Below are 14045 nucleotides of genomic sequence, written 5' to 3' on the forward strand. Positions count from 1 at the left end.
AATACTTCATTTAAATGCCAAATGGTACCTTATAGGTGACCCTCCAATCATCAATGATTGACATATTCATCAAACCACCATTAGCAATGTTGAGGCTATATGCATTGCATTTGTTGACCAACTGCTTCTTACACACAATCTAGCTACCTACATCATGTTAGCTACAGTAGCTAGCTAACTGTGAGGGGAGTCTAAAAATCACTTTTACAGTACACAAAGCCAAAGGCATTTTCCTATTTTATTTGACCACAGAACACTGCATATAGCACTTAATTGCAGGTTTGATTGATAAAGTAAAACATCCACATTTCTAATGGAAGAGCTAGCTAGCTCTAGTAAAACAGTTCATGGGTGTACGTTAACGTTAGTAGCAAGATGTGGAAGTTCCTTGACGTCACTAGCTAGTTAACGTTACAGTTAAGCTAACTAGTAGTTACCTAGCTAGCAGAAAGACAGACAGTTTTACAGTCAGTACCCAAGGCACTCTGCTAAAGTTATTTTATTTGACTACAGTACACTGCATATAACACGTCAGTGCAGCCTTGATTGATGGGGAAGCCAGTAGTAGCTAGCTAGCAAGCTCAAGTAAAACATCCACATCTCAAATGGAAGAGCTAACGCTATAGTTAGCTAGCATAAAGACAGACTTAACTTTACTGTAACGTTATCAAGTCCTACAAAAGCCCGTATCAAGTCAGCTGATCCTATCAAGAAAGCTCTGCTAACGTCAGTCACCTAACTTAACTAGCTAACGTTAAATAGCTAGCTAGATTCAACATAGTACGCACTAGCAATGTATTTTTTTACGCACTAACGACCTTACCTTGCATGCACGCTAAAGTTATGACTCGAGACAAATCAGTTGCTTAATTAGCTAGCTTTGTTTTTTAGTCTATGCCGTTATAACCAAGCAGTCTCCATGTAACGTTACTTTACATGGCATATTGAAAATATTTAGCTAGCATTACATGAAACGATGCTATGCTAGACTAAATATGTGTGGGTTGAACAGCTACTGTAACTAAGCAACTTCTTCTTCTTCTTCTTCTTCTTCTTAGTGTGGCTTTCCGCAGACTAGACGCTGTTGGCAGGGTTGCCAGGTCCAGATTAAATGTCTAGCCCAATGACTTCTAAAATTTGCGCACAAGGCCTAAAACTACCCCAATTTTTTTTGTGCAGCAAGAGAGTAGTTGACACATTAAACCCAATAAACCCCTTTTCCATAAAATAATCGAGCGAATTAAGAAGGAATATATTGTAATGACGTTATGATCAAAATTCGGTTTTCCATAAAAATAAGAATTATTGCGAGCTAGCTGAAGTAATAAAGGAATTTGAACATGTTGCAAGAGAAAATATAATTCGCCCTTATTAAATGCCAGATAATTTTCCATCAATGGATGTCGATTTAACTCGTTTGACTGCTATGATTGTAAATAAATCCCTTTTGGCATAAAATTGACAGGAGAGTTTGAGTGATGAAATCTCTACCCAGGAAACACTTGGAAGAACTTAAAAAAAACAATGTTAGGCATTTTTTTCTGGCAATTGTGCCTTATTATGTGCCAGATGTTAAGACTACAACCCGTTATAAATGTCCTATTTTTTAGATTGGTTTATTTCAATAGGCATAGACTACTGACTCAAATCTGGGTTTATGATTGCAGTTCAACTTTGCCATGGTTTGCTTAGCTAGATGCAGGTAGCCTATAGCCCATGATAGGCCTACATCTAATTTCAGATAGCCTACAGTAGCCTAGGCAAGATGTAGTCAAGGTGTAAACTGAACGATTTAGCAATTTGCTTAGTTCAAATTGACAGACTAATTTATTCAACATGAATAGCTAGGCGATTTAGAGGTAAAAAATCTAATCAAATCAAATCAAATTGTATTTGTCACATACACGTGTTTAGCAGATGTTATAGCTGGTGTAGCGAAATGCTTGTTCTTCTAGCTCCGACAGTGCAGTAATATCTAACAAGTAATATCTAACAATTTCACAACATATACCCAATACACACAAAACTAGTAAGGAATGGGATTTAAGAATATATACATATTTGGACAAGCAATGACAGAGCGGCATGGACTAAGATACAGTAGAATATTATAGAATAGAATGCAGTATATACATATGAGATGAGTAGTGCAAGATATGTAAACATTATTAAAGTGACTAGTGTTCCATTTCTTAAAGTGGCCAGTGATTTCAATAGGCAGCAGCAGCCTCCAATGTGCTAGTGATGGCTATTTAACAGTCTGATGGCCTTGAGATAGAAGCTGTTTTTCATTCTCTCGGTCCCAGCTTTGATGCACCTGTACTGACCTCGCCTTCTGGATGATAGCGGGGTGAACAGGCAGTGGCTCGGGTGGTTGATGTCCTTGATATTTTTGGGAAACTTTGCTTGTGTTATCCAATAGCCTGCTGGAATAGGCTACTGAGGATGGGGTTGTAATTTCAATCACTGAACAAATATTAATAATATGAATATGAACTGAATATGCTTGACAACATCAGCCAGTGTTTTTTTTGTTTTATCTGTAGCCTAATCTGACTGACTGTTAGTGTCAATCTAATGCATTCTAACAACAGCTGGCAATTGCGATAGAGCTGTGACCAATGTTCCCTCAAATTTTGGGGGGCACTGAGCAAATTTTAGGTTTTGTGAGCAGAAACTTGAACATTGTGAGAATTTTGTGCAACTTCCGGCGCACGTTTACAGTGAACACTGAGGCTGTACCCTTACAGTTTTAGACAGTAGCCAATAAGTATTGTGGCTATCTGAGCATAATATAGGCCTACCAACAAAACCAATGGAGCAAATCCCATAACATTTTCACATAGCTTTTGATTTCTATGATATAGCCTACAGTAGCCTATGTGTGGTGTTCAATGCAGGCCTACATTGCATGAGACTTAAAAACGTTTTTACATTATGAAGGGCTTGATATTAATGATTTTTTACTTGGTCTGTAACATGATGGGCGAAATAGGTGACTGTAAATTGCATTGTATTGTGTTGTATGATGTAAGAAACCACTTTACAAAATAAAATGAATTATTATTACCATACAGAGAATTAGACAATGTAGGCGACCCCTCTGCCTCTTGGCTTATTTGCATATTCAAGCCTCTCTCAAAATACAACACTGGCCCTTTAATTAAGACGTAAGCTTTTTACTTGACTGGCATACACATTTTGTGCTCTTGTAGGAAGCAGTAACTCTCCATTGCTGACCTATACTTATATATAACTGGGCTAATAACTCGCTAACTAGCAAAGAATATCAACAAATCTGCACTCTGAAAAGCGCATTCACTCGCGGTTGATTGAAAGACCGCTCGTGGACTAACTTTACCCCCGCCAATAGAATTCTACTCCTTTGCGTTCTGGCTCTGCCTACAACAAAATCACGTGCTCAGTCTTGCAAAGTTAGATTTGTTTTCGTTTGTTGTATTGAAAAGGGGCTGATATAATGTTTATTCGATAACAGAAAAAAACGTTAATCTATATAGTGCAAATGAGGCGAACTCAGTGAAGTTCAATCTCTTGCGTCTCTCGGTGGCATGGCATTTTTTTTCTGCGCCGCAGTCCTAGAGAGAACATTGGCTGTGACCATGATCACAATTGATAACTTTCAATTTTATGAACTAAACAAACATTAACATTAATGATTGCAAGGCTATTGTCGTGTCGCGTCGGCTGTTGGTGGTTATTGCTGTCAAACAAAGAGTCCGCTTAGGCTGCACCTTGATTAGAAGTTTTTATTCATATCACAAGTTTACAGCATAAGTTTACAGACCCGCGGTGTCTGGAGAAGCACCGTCCCAAAATAATCTGAATGCTTCTGCCCCCTCTTTGTCTAGCTCATACTTATAAACAATGCCAAAATATGGGTTGCTCCCTCTTTCGTCCAATCACCTATCCCCCCTGGGGCGTCACCCTACAACTGCTACTTTTGAACTAAGATAAACATCTTTTCTTTGTCCCTCTAGAATAGTCATAATCTTCATACACGACATATCCCCCCTTCGAGACTAACTAAAAGTCTCGAAAACAAACAGAATAGGATTATGACCAGTAACAATTTATCTTATTGAGTATCTTTAACATTAAACCAAAAACATTCTCCTCTAGAGTGTAAATACCTTTCTATGAAATATGAATAACTGTTTATGAAGTGTGAATACATTACTATGACATATGAACAAATCTTCATGGAGTGTGAATACATTACTATGAAATATGAACAAATCTTTATGGAGTGTGAGAGCGAAAAACTGTCCGGCAGCCATCTTTCCAGATATCCATCCATCAATCAAGACAGTAAAATTCTCTCACGGTTCCTCTGCCCCAGGCAACCACCTAGGTACTCCCAATGAATTCATAACTCTTTATAAATGCATTTGAAACTATGATGCAATTAAATACACATGTAAGGCCCTGCAAACAAAATACTATCCAAAAAAATGTCCACTCTAAGGCTGGTCAACCCATCGGATCCTACAGTGGACCTCTCCCTGCCTAGACTCCCTGTCCCTAAGCATCAACGAAATAAACAAAAACATCTAAGATCCTCACATGTATTCAATAACATCAAATATCCTTCTACAAAAATTAATACCTAAGACTATGACACACATTATGTATTACACATGCAAATATGTCTATATTTCATTGCAGACACTGGAATGTAGTCCACTACACTTCATCTCCCCCATAGTCCCGACTTCCAATGCATTGTTGATGATGGAATCAGAACCTTTCCACACCCTCCTTGTTTCATCTCCTCCAGTCATTGTCCTTTCATATTGTCCCTTCATATTGTCCTCGTTTGAGTATTCCAATCTCCACATATTCCCCCAAATGCTTCTGGAAGAAAAGGAAAGACCAAACAGTATCTTTTGCAAAACAGCACTTTCAAATTAAACATCAATATCAACTAAGAATATAAAAATTATATATAAATGATGTATGAATCACATTAACCCATTTCCCCCCTTTGATTCATAAAATCATACTAAAATCACACTAATATTGAAAAAAAATGAAAAATGATCAAATCATCAAAAAGGATATTTATCCATCCAGTTCTACTTGTCCATCTTCATCCAGATCAGGAACAGTCAACACCGGCATCTGAGTGTTGTCTCCAGGCATCACTACTCCAACCTATCTCAATATCATAGCTTTCTCAAAGGTCAGTAACAAATTACAAACATCACACACAGTGTTATCAAAGCTGCTATTAAAATGTAATCCATCACTGCTCCTACTGGCCTAACTGATCTTGCAACCAAGTCTTTGCTGACCATCCAGCTCCTTCAGATCTACCAAACGCATCCCTTATATTCTTCAATGCATCTATAACTATCTGGAATCAAAGTATAGGTAATTATCAAGATGATCTGCCAAAAATGTTACACCATACCATGGAAAAAGTCCCCCCTTCTCCCTTAGATTTATCCTTCAATGATAGGCTTGAAGACTATGACATGTCGCCATGTCTCTTTTCACCCTATTTTCAAACCTAGATTTATCTGTGTCCGGTGCTACCCCTCTTTTAATGGTAGAAACCTCATATGGAAGCTTCAACGTTGACATGTAACAACATCCTGTCCATCCCTAGGGTAAGAATATGCTTTATCACCACAAACCCTCAAAATATCTCTAAAATTCCCCATAGTCACATTGTCAGGCAAAAGCTAATCTTTTAACCATCAACGTCCTGCTTTTCTTACTAACTGGAACATAAAAAGTAACATTATATTTCTCATTACTACCCTTAAGGTCATGCATACCCAAAGTTATCATATACTCATCACAATCTGATATTCCCATAAACATACCCCTTACCTCATATGTTTTATTAGAACAAAAACAACTTTTAGCCCTCACTGGTTTCACCTCCAATGCTTCAGGGTTCGTTGTTACCTGATTTTCCCTACCATCCAACAAATTCACATAGGGTAATTCATTTAACCAAGAACACCTAAACCTAGGCTTAAACAAATGTTTTGACAACGACATTACTTTATCTGTCAATGCTCGTTGCTGATACAACAGCCATGACAAAGCATAAGACTGACACACACTTGATAGCGGTTGAGCGACCGTCTCTAAAATGGAACCCCACGTCTCTGGTTCTGGAATTCTCAACAGACATGGACCCTCAAGATTCCTCACTGATCTTACAGAATGAGTTAACTGCTGGAACCAAAGATTCCTACCTGCCCATCTATCTCTAATTTTCACAACAGAAGAATCAAACCCATCCATTTAGTTTCTCTCTTCCCTAACGAGCGGTACTGATCAGATACCTCTCCTTGTCTGTCATTAAAATCAAAGACCTCATCCTGTACCTCCATGATAGTATCCTTCACTATTTCAGATGAATCTATATTGACAGCACTCTCTATCCGTATCATAAACCCCTGAGTCTCTCTTGCTACCTCCTTTAATTTCAGAAAAGTTGTTGTCGGTGTCGGTGTCATACTTCCTACATTTGCTATTGCCATCGTATCATTAATCCCTTTCCAAAGTTACCATTAAAGTAGTTGATTTAGTTGATGTATTAACCTTAATTATTTCTAGTGGGAAAGCTACCGATATCCTATGTGCATTATTTACTGTTGGAGTGACTACTGTAACATATTCTTCCTGAACTCCTTTGGTGACTGTGGAAACTTCAACAGACTTCAAATCTTCCATTATAAGCGTCACTTTACGAATTACATAGCCCTTTAACCAATAATTCTTAACCGGAACAAATTTTAATGCTTGCACTAGATAAGTACACATATATTCTCCCTGATCTTTCTCTGTAACATTATGCAAAATAAATGAACAATCACTCATAACCCTCTTTCACTTCATATTGTTGTACAAACTATACCTCCTTTGACTAGGTGCAACAGCTTCTACATCTGGTCCTGATAACAATACTTCTTCTCCATAATTATCTCTCCATGTGGGAGGAACGTCCCCATCCTAACCCCAATAAGTATTTTTCCCCCTAAAATTGGTGCTGGAGCTATTGGTTCCCTTATAATCAAATGCGATATATTTATGGCTTTAATAACTATCAACGTTGAAAGAGTTAAATTGCTTCTCACTGTTGTTATAATAGACTGAAGTGTTGATGTCATTGTTGTTACTTCATCCATTTTTCCCAAAGCTTTGAACTCTTTGCTTGTACTTCCATCTATCACCACTAGTGTCACTTTTTCAACTCTCAGTCCTACCTCTAATCCCTGACTTTCAAACTTCTGATTATAAAAAATACACCCACAATTACCTTGATCTTCCTGCTGGGAACTGTAATATAGATACTCAATCACCCTCAATCTTCTCTTATCATTCAGCAACGCATCTGCTCCTAACAGATCTAAACTCCTACCATATCTATCTTCCCACTAAACTCTAAAATGTCCTTCACCACTGTTCTTTCTCTCTTACTACTAACTAACATTGAAACTTAGCTTACTGTCTTAGAGTTCCTTCAACCCTAGTTCTCCTAACTTTTTTAATCTAATCTTTTCTCCTAACCTTTAAAAACCTTTTCCACTGATTTATTCACAAAATCCTTTACCACCAATTTTTAGAATATGTGATGACTTCTTTACACACAGACTTGGCAAACGACTAAACACCTTTTAGCCTAGCCTGAAATCTCTTGGTGTAAGAATGTAACCCAGAATAACAGTCACCCCTTTTAACTTTATTTTTCAGACAGATTGTCTAATAGTCAGTCTAATAGATTATCATCCTTCCTATGATATTATCTTTTCAAGCAAATATGATTCCCAAAAACCCTATTCTTTTTAAAATCCTCTACCAGACAGCCGTCTAGTGTACGTCTTATTGTACAGTTCAATTTACACCATGCATCTCTTTCCAACAATGCAATAGGTATATGTTCTAATATTAGTATGTCTATTTTAATTTCTCTTTGAGTTTTATAGCAGCGCTCAATTGGTTCCTTAAGAGTAATTAGCTGTTTTACTACCTCAAATCCCTATCCTAATTAGTTAATTTTACATAGTGAGATGTTTAACCTCTTTAGGCTGAACACAGATAAAAGTTTTTCCACTATTCACCTCTCCTAGTCCTTTATTTTTACTTCAATTGTTAGATATTTTCTCTTCTTCTCTAATCGATGTTATCAGCTGACACCCCCCTTCGTATCTTCTAGGCTCTAGAATCCTTGCTCCGGCCCCCTGTAGGGGTTCACCTGTCCTCCAGATGATCTTGACTGGCTCCTGTATCTTCCTTAGAAATGTTCTCTGTTGTTTCCTCCTGACGCATTGCAGTCACAGGTAAAGTAACCAACCTGTCCACAATTATAACAGTCTTCTGAAAGTTGCTGGAAGTGTAGCTGAAATCTTCCTCCTCCTTCTAAGCCTTCTCGTCCTCTTCCTCTCCAACTCTGTGTCTGTCCAGAAACTGGCTGTGGATATGAAACACCTGGTACCCCCCTTGGTGGCTGGTACAATTGCATTTGATCTTGTTCAGTTGAAGCTGTAACAGTGATTGTTGATTTGGTTCACTCTGATTCTTCATAACCAAAGCTTCTCTTCTCCTTCTCCACCAGTTGTATGATTGAGTTTTTTGAGAGTTTCTTCGTCCTGTTCTTTGTTGTTGACATATCAGGATTCTTCAACAGCTTATATTCTAAGTTCTGTCCTCGAAATATCATCTTCCATCATCTTCTTACTTTTCTTCAGCTTCTTGGCCTCAATGTATTCTTCTCCTCCAATTCTTGGGATCCTTTTCTCAGCAATTTTTATTCTCTTCTGTATCTTCATCCTCATCTTTCCGAACCTCATTCTTCTCTTAGTTTCCAGACATCTCGGTTTTTCTTACTTCTGGAGTTTTGGATTCATCTTTCTGGTCGTTTCTGCTTGTCCTCTATATATTATTCGTTCATCTTCATCTCTGATGTAATAATCACCCTGCTGGATGATCACTGGAAGCTGAGGATAAACATCCCTAAGCTCTACTTCCTTCTCATAAGGTGGGTGTCTTTTTGCTGAATCCGTGTGTGAGAAAGGTGTACTAACTTCTGCCCTTAGTTTTTCTGTCGCCTTTTCTTCCCTTCTTCTGATCTGCCTTGTAAATTGACAGAAGCACTTTCATGATGTTGATGACGTCAGGGCTAAGAGTCCCTTCCACTGGCCATGGTTGTTCAATGTCAGGCCAACGTTTGTTCCATTTGCCGGATAACCTCGCAATACCCTTAACTAAAGGATTACTATTCTCAACTATATCAACCGGTGTAATGACTTTCATAGCCTTGCTGTCCTTTCTCCCCATTGTAACTACCCTTTTATATTCCTTTATTGTGAATTATTTTATTTTAGACTATATAGCCTATGGCTTCCCCCCTTTAAATTTTTTTTTTTTTTTTTTATCAATCAACAAAAATATGAATATCAAAAAATTATATTTTAAATTTTATTCAAAAAACATTTTTAATTAAAATAAAAAATCAATTAAAAAATCAATTAAAATTATGAACAATTAAAATCAATTTTTTATTTCTATATCCTATCCTACCAATTTATCAATTAGTGGCTATCTTACCACAACCCATCAAATGCAAGTAGTCAACTTCAGACTACAATCCTAAAAACAAAGCCTCTAACCCTTCAACACTACAATTCCCATAAACCCCCTTGCTCTATAAGCACCTAATTATCTTAATTTTACAGAATAATGTCAGTCCTTGATTCCCAACACAACTCCAATCAACCCAAGTGATGAACATAGCCTCCAAAATGCAATTTTTAATGAATCAGTATTTGCCAAGCCTATGTGAAATTGTCATAACATCAGATATCCTGTAGGGGAAGATTTTGTAAACATAACAGTACCAAAGAAACCTTTTGACTCGATCCTCTGTCGCGTCACGTGACGTGTACGTCAGCACCCCCTCTCTTTCTCTCTCTCTCTCCTGTCGTCTCGTCCTATTGCTCCTCTCATATGACAAAAGAACAGAGACACAGAAAAAGATTTTAGTAGTTAATGCAATCACTGAGTTACTTTCAGCATTCAACATTCCTTCGTTCACATTCGCTCTAAGAATCAACTCAGGAATAATTATGGATCGCTCAAAAACATTTTTATTTTATTTATTTATTTAATTCTTTTTATTTTTAATCCGTCAACATATCTCTCTCATTTATCAATTCAATAGGTCACAAAACAAGTTTCATCTTTAACCAACAGCCGATGTAACAACTAGAAGATTTAATTCATTTTCAAATCTTTCCTCTTTGTTCCCTCGTCTGTGTTTCTCTGTCTCCCCCTGCAGCAAAGCCCAACAGAAATATGACACTTTACCCACAATCCCCCTGTTGTAGTTTTAGTACCCACCGTGTTGTAGTTTAGTACCGTAAACCAACGTCTCATAATCTCGTGCAATAAACTCCAACTCCCACGTTTTGTAGTGTAGTGTCGTAAAATTAAACGCATGCGCAAATACATTTAACGATACGATTCCCAGACAATAGAACCCTAGCATTCCGCTACAACTTCACTATTTTACCCCTTATAATCAAACAATTACACTTAACAGAGCTCACATTTGCGTAGAACTCTGAATTCTACACACACAAACAAATTTAAGAGGCTTTATCCCATCGCAATGGCCCTCCAAGGTCAAAAGTTAGCATGTAGCATGTAACATAATTAGCATTCAGCATTAGCCTTTAGCATTTAGCCTTAGCCTTTATGTACAATGTGGCATGACGCAATATAACCTGCATTGTGCCTAAATACATTTATCCCCTGCTAACTTTATGCTGCCGTGAGATATGGATATTATATGAGCGGTTACCCCAAGCAGATACCCCGTCGGCTACAAGATGAGAATAACTTACAATATAACCGTCCACCTCATAGTTCCCAGAACTAACCTGAAACACCGAATGCATAATCAGGATTTATGGCCCATCCTATGATGGCCTCGTTTCGAGGTCTTTCCAGATTCACAATGCCCTAATTGTATACGTATCTCTGCCTTATTCACTTCCATCGATTGCTCTAGAATTCTTCCCCCTATTTGCGCCAATTACCAATGCACCCAAAATTTAAAATAATTATTACAGACACCCAGTCGACAGCAATAACACCACACCAGCCCAAAACCCAAGTAATTTTACATGGTACACCTTCACCAGCGCACATCCACAAGCCAGCCAAACAACTAACGCCCAATAATTTGTGAGGAATCTCACCTTAGCCGGCTTGAGCGGTAGTCACCTCGCTGCTCATGAATGAAACAAAGGGAAGTTGCAGGCCAATCTCAGCGGAGCCTCCATTATGTCGTGTCGCGTCGGCTGTTGGTGGTTATTGCTGTCAAACAAAGAGTCCGCTTAGGCTGCACCTTGATTAGAAGTTTTTATTCATATCACAAGTTTACAGCATGTTTACAGACCCGCGGTGTCTGGAGAAGCACCGTCCCAAAATAATCTGAATGCTTCTGCCCCCTCTTTGTCTAGCTCATACTTATAAACAATGCCAAAATATGGGTTGCTCCCTCTTTCGTCCAATCACCTATCCCTACAACTGCTACTTTTGAACTAAGATAAACATATTTTCTTTGTCCCTCTAGAATAGTCATAATCTTCATACACGACACTATAACAACAATAAACTTAGTTATAGGCTATTTATTAAATCAATTTGCCAGCTCCATGTAAGCTACACAAGTTGCACAAATTGATTTGCAATGATACAGTGAAATCTCATTTCAACATATGTATTGTATCAAATGGTAGGCTAAGGCTACATAGCCTACAATGGCATATACATTAATAGTCTGCTTGATGGCCAACATATGCAAATGTATCATTCTCCACATTTAATGTCATTTTCATTGTGGACTTTTCCACATTAGAATGCACTTTAAATCACCTCTGAGCGAATCCATCTCATGCACTCTAGTGCGCCTAAAGTTGTTTTTCCACTGCTTTGTTGCCAATATTTCTTGATGCACATCGGTTCTAGCACGTTTTATGGAAAAAGGTTTGGAAAGAGATGTCTCCATAATGACAATCTAAATAGCATACCTACAACTGGTAAAAAGTTGTCATGATGTGCACTGTGCTTCTCTCTTCTCACTCACATGACTCAGCTGCCTGCTGCAGCGCCTGGGGGCCTTACACCACACCCAGTGGTGTAAAGTACTTAAGTAAAAATACTTTAAAGTACTACTTAAGTAGTTTTTGGGGGTATCTGTACTTTACTTTATTATTTATAATGTACTTTTTACTCCATACATTTTCCCTGACACCCAAAAGTACTCCTTACATTTCGAATGTAAGGAAAATTGTCCAATTCACACACTTATCAAGAGAACATCCCCGGTCATCCCTAATGCCTCTGATCTGGCGGAGTCCCTAAACACAAATGCTTAGTTTGTAAATTATATCTGAGTGTTGGAGTGTGCCCCTGGCTATCTGTAAACCAATGTAAGGAATGTGAAATTATTTATATATATTTAAAACCAAATACTTTTAGACTTTCACTCAAGTAGTATTTTACTGGGTGACTTTCACTTGAGTCATTTTCTATTAAGGTATATTTATTTTTTCTCAAGTATGACAATTGGGCCGTACACTCACTCACTCACTCACTCACTCAACAGCCTGCCTCACGGCCTGATAGTCAGCAGCAACAGATCACATTGAAATCGATTTTTTGAAATGCCATGGTGGCCGCGTTGCAATCTTAAAGTTGCCCAAAACCTGCAACCTGCGACCAGTACATTTTCAACCGTGACATTTTTTAAATTAGCCCAATTTTCAGAAAACTACGGACATGGCAACCCTGGCTGTGGGGCAAAACGTTTCCTATGCTGAGGCAGTGAAGAGTGTAGAGTGTAGAGGATAGCCCAAGGGTCAGTGAGTCGACTGGGAGGCCCACAGTGAGTAGGCCTGAAGAGAGCGTGCCAGAGAGGATGAGTTTTAGTAAGGTTGGATTTCATGCGTTTATAGCCATGGTGATCAACTGCACTGCACTGATGGAGCGGAAATCACTGAAGATAGATGTGGTAGTTGCAGCAGCAGAGAAATATTTGGCTGTGTTGCGTATTGATGCCTTTCGCAGGTCGGAGTGCGGATTGCACATTTTGATCACCCCCAAAAAAGGGAAAAGGTGAATGTGAAAATTTTTATTGCACCACCATCTAACCCCAAATCCCCAAATCCTACCACCCCATCCCACTACTTTGGCCCCTAAATGATCCTACACCAGGCCGTCAGCCTGGGTGAATGGAACCCCTTCTCTCCAAACTTCCACCCTTCAGCTCCCCTCAATCCCTCCCATCTATCTCTGAACACCATCCAGTTTTGATTTCTATTTGCCATATACAGTATTTTTAAACTGTGCTGTGATGTTTCACTAAAGTTCTGAACCTTTCTATTCTCATAGTTTCTACAGATTGTAAATTAAAGATACACATTTTTGATAAGAGTATTATTATAATAATATAATAATATAATATGCCATTTAGCAGACGCTTTTATCCAAAGCGACTTACAGTAATGTGCGCATACATTATTATATTGTTGATCGATTAACTATGACTTTTCTAATCACCCAGCAGTACTATTTGCAGAGTTAGCTCCAGATAAATGTTGCAATTTTTAAACCATTCCTGAACCTGCGACCAAAAACAAACGACATATGGGCAGTACCAAAACAAGTCATCTAATGATTTTGTCTCTTCGCAGCAAAATTTGCAGAGCTGGAATGGTTGTATCCCCCCTATTTATATTTACATATATACACTACCAGTCAAAAGTTTGGACACACCTACTCATTCAAGGGTTTTTCTTTATTTTTACTATTTTCTACATTGTATAATAATAGTGAAGACATCAAAACTATGAAATAACACATATGGAATCATGTAGTAACCAGAAAAGTGTTAAACAAATCAAAATATATTTGAGATTTGAGATTCTTCAAATAGCCACCCTTTGTATTGATGACAGCTTTGCACACTCTTGGCATTCTCTCAACCAGCTTCATGA

General features: G+C 38.1%; 1 protein-coding gene across 1 annotated transcript in view; it reads right to left on the reverse strand.

Annotated features, from left to right (window-relative positions):
* cfap97 (cilia and flagella associated protein 97) overlaps positions 1-1292 on the reverse strand; it is a 35863-nt gene extending 34571 nt beyond the window's left edge. The window contains exon 1 of the mRNA XM_045206311.1: positions 824-1292. The gene's annotated coding sequence lies outside the window, so the exon portion shown is untranslated. The remainder of the gene's footprint in view (positions 1-823) is intronic.
* Between the last annotated feature and the right edge of the window lie 12753 nt (positions 1293-14045).

Source organism: Coregonus clupeaformis, chromosome 22, assembly GCF_020615455.1.
Source record: "Coregonus clupeaformis isolate EN_2021a chromosome 22, ASM2061545v1, whole genome shotgun sequence".
NCBI lineage: Eukaryota > Metazoa > Chordata > Actinopteri > Salmoniformes > Salmonidae > Coregonus > Coregonus clupeaformis.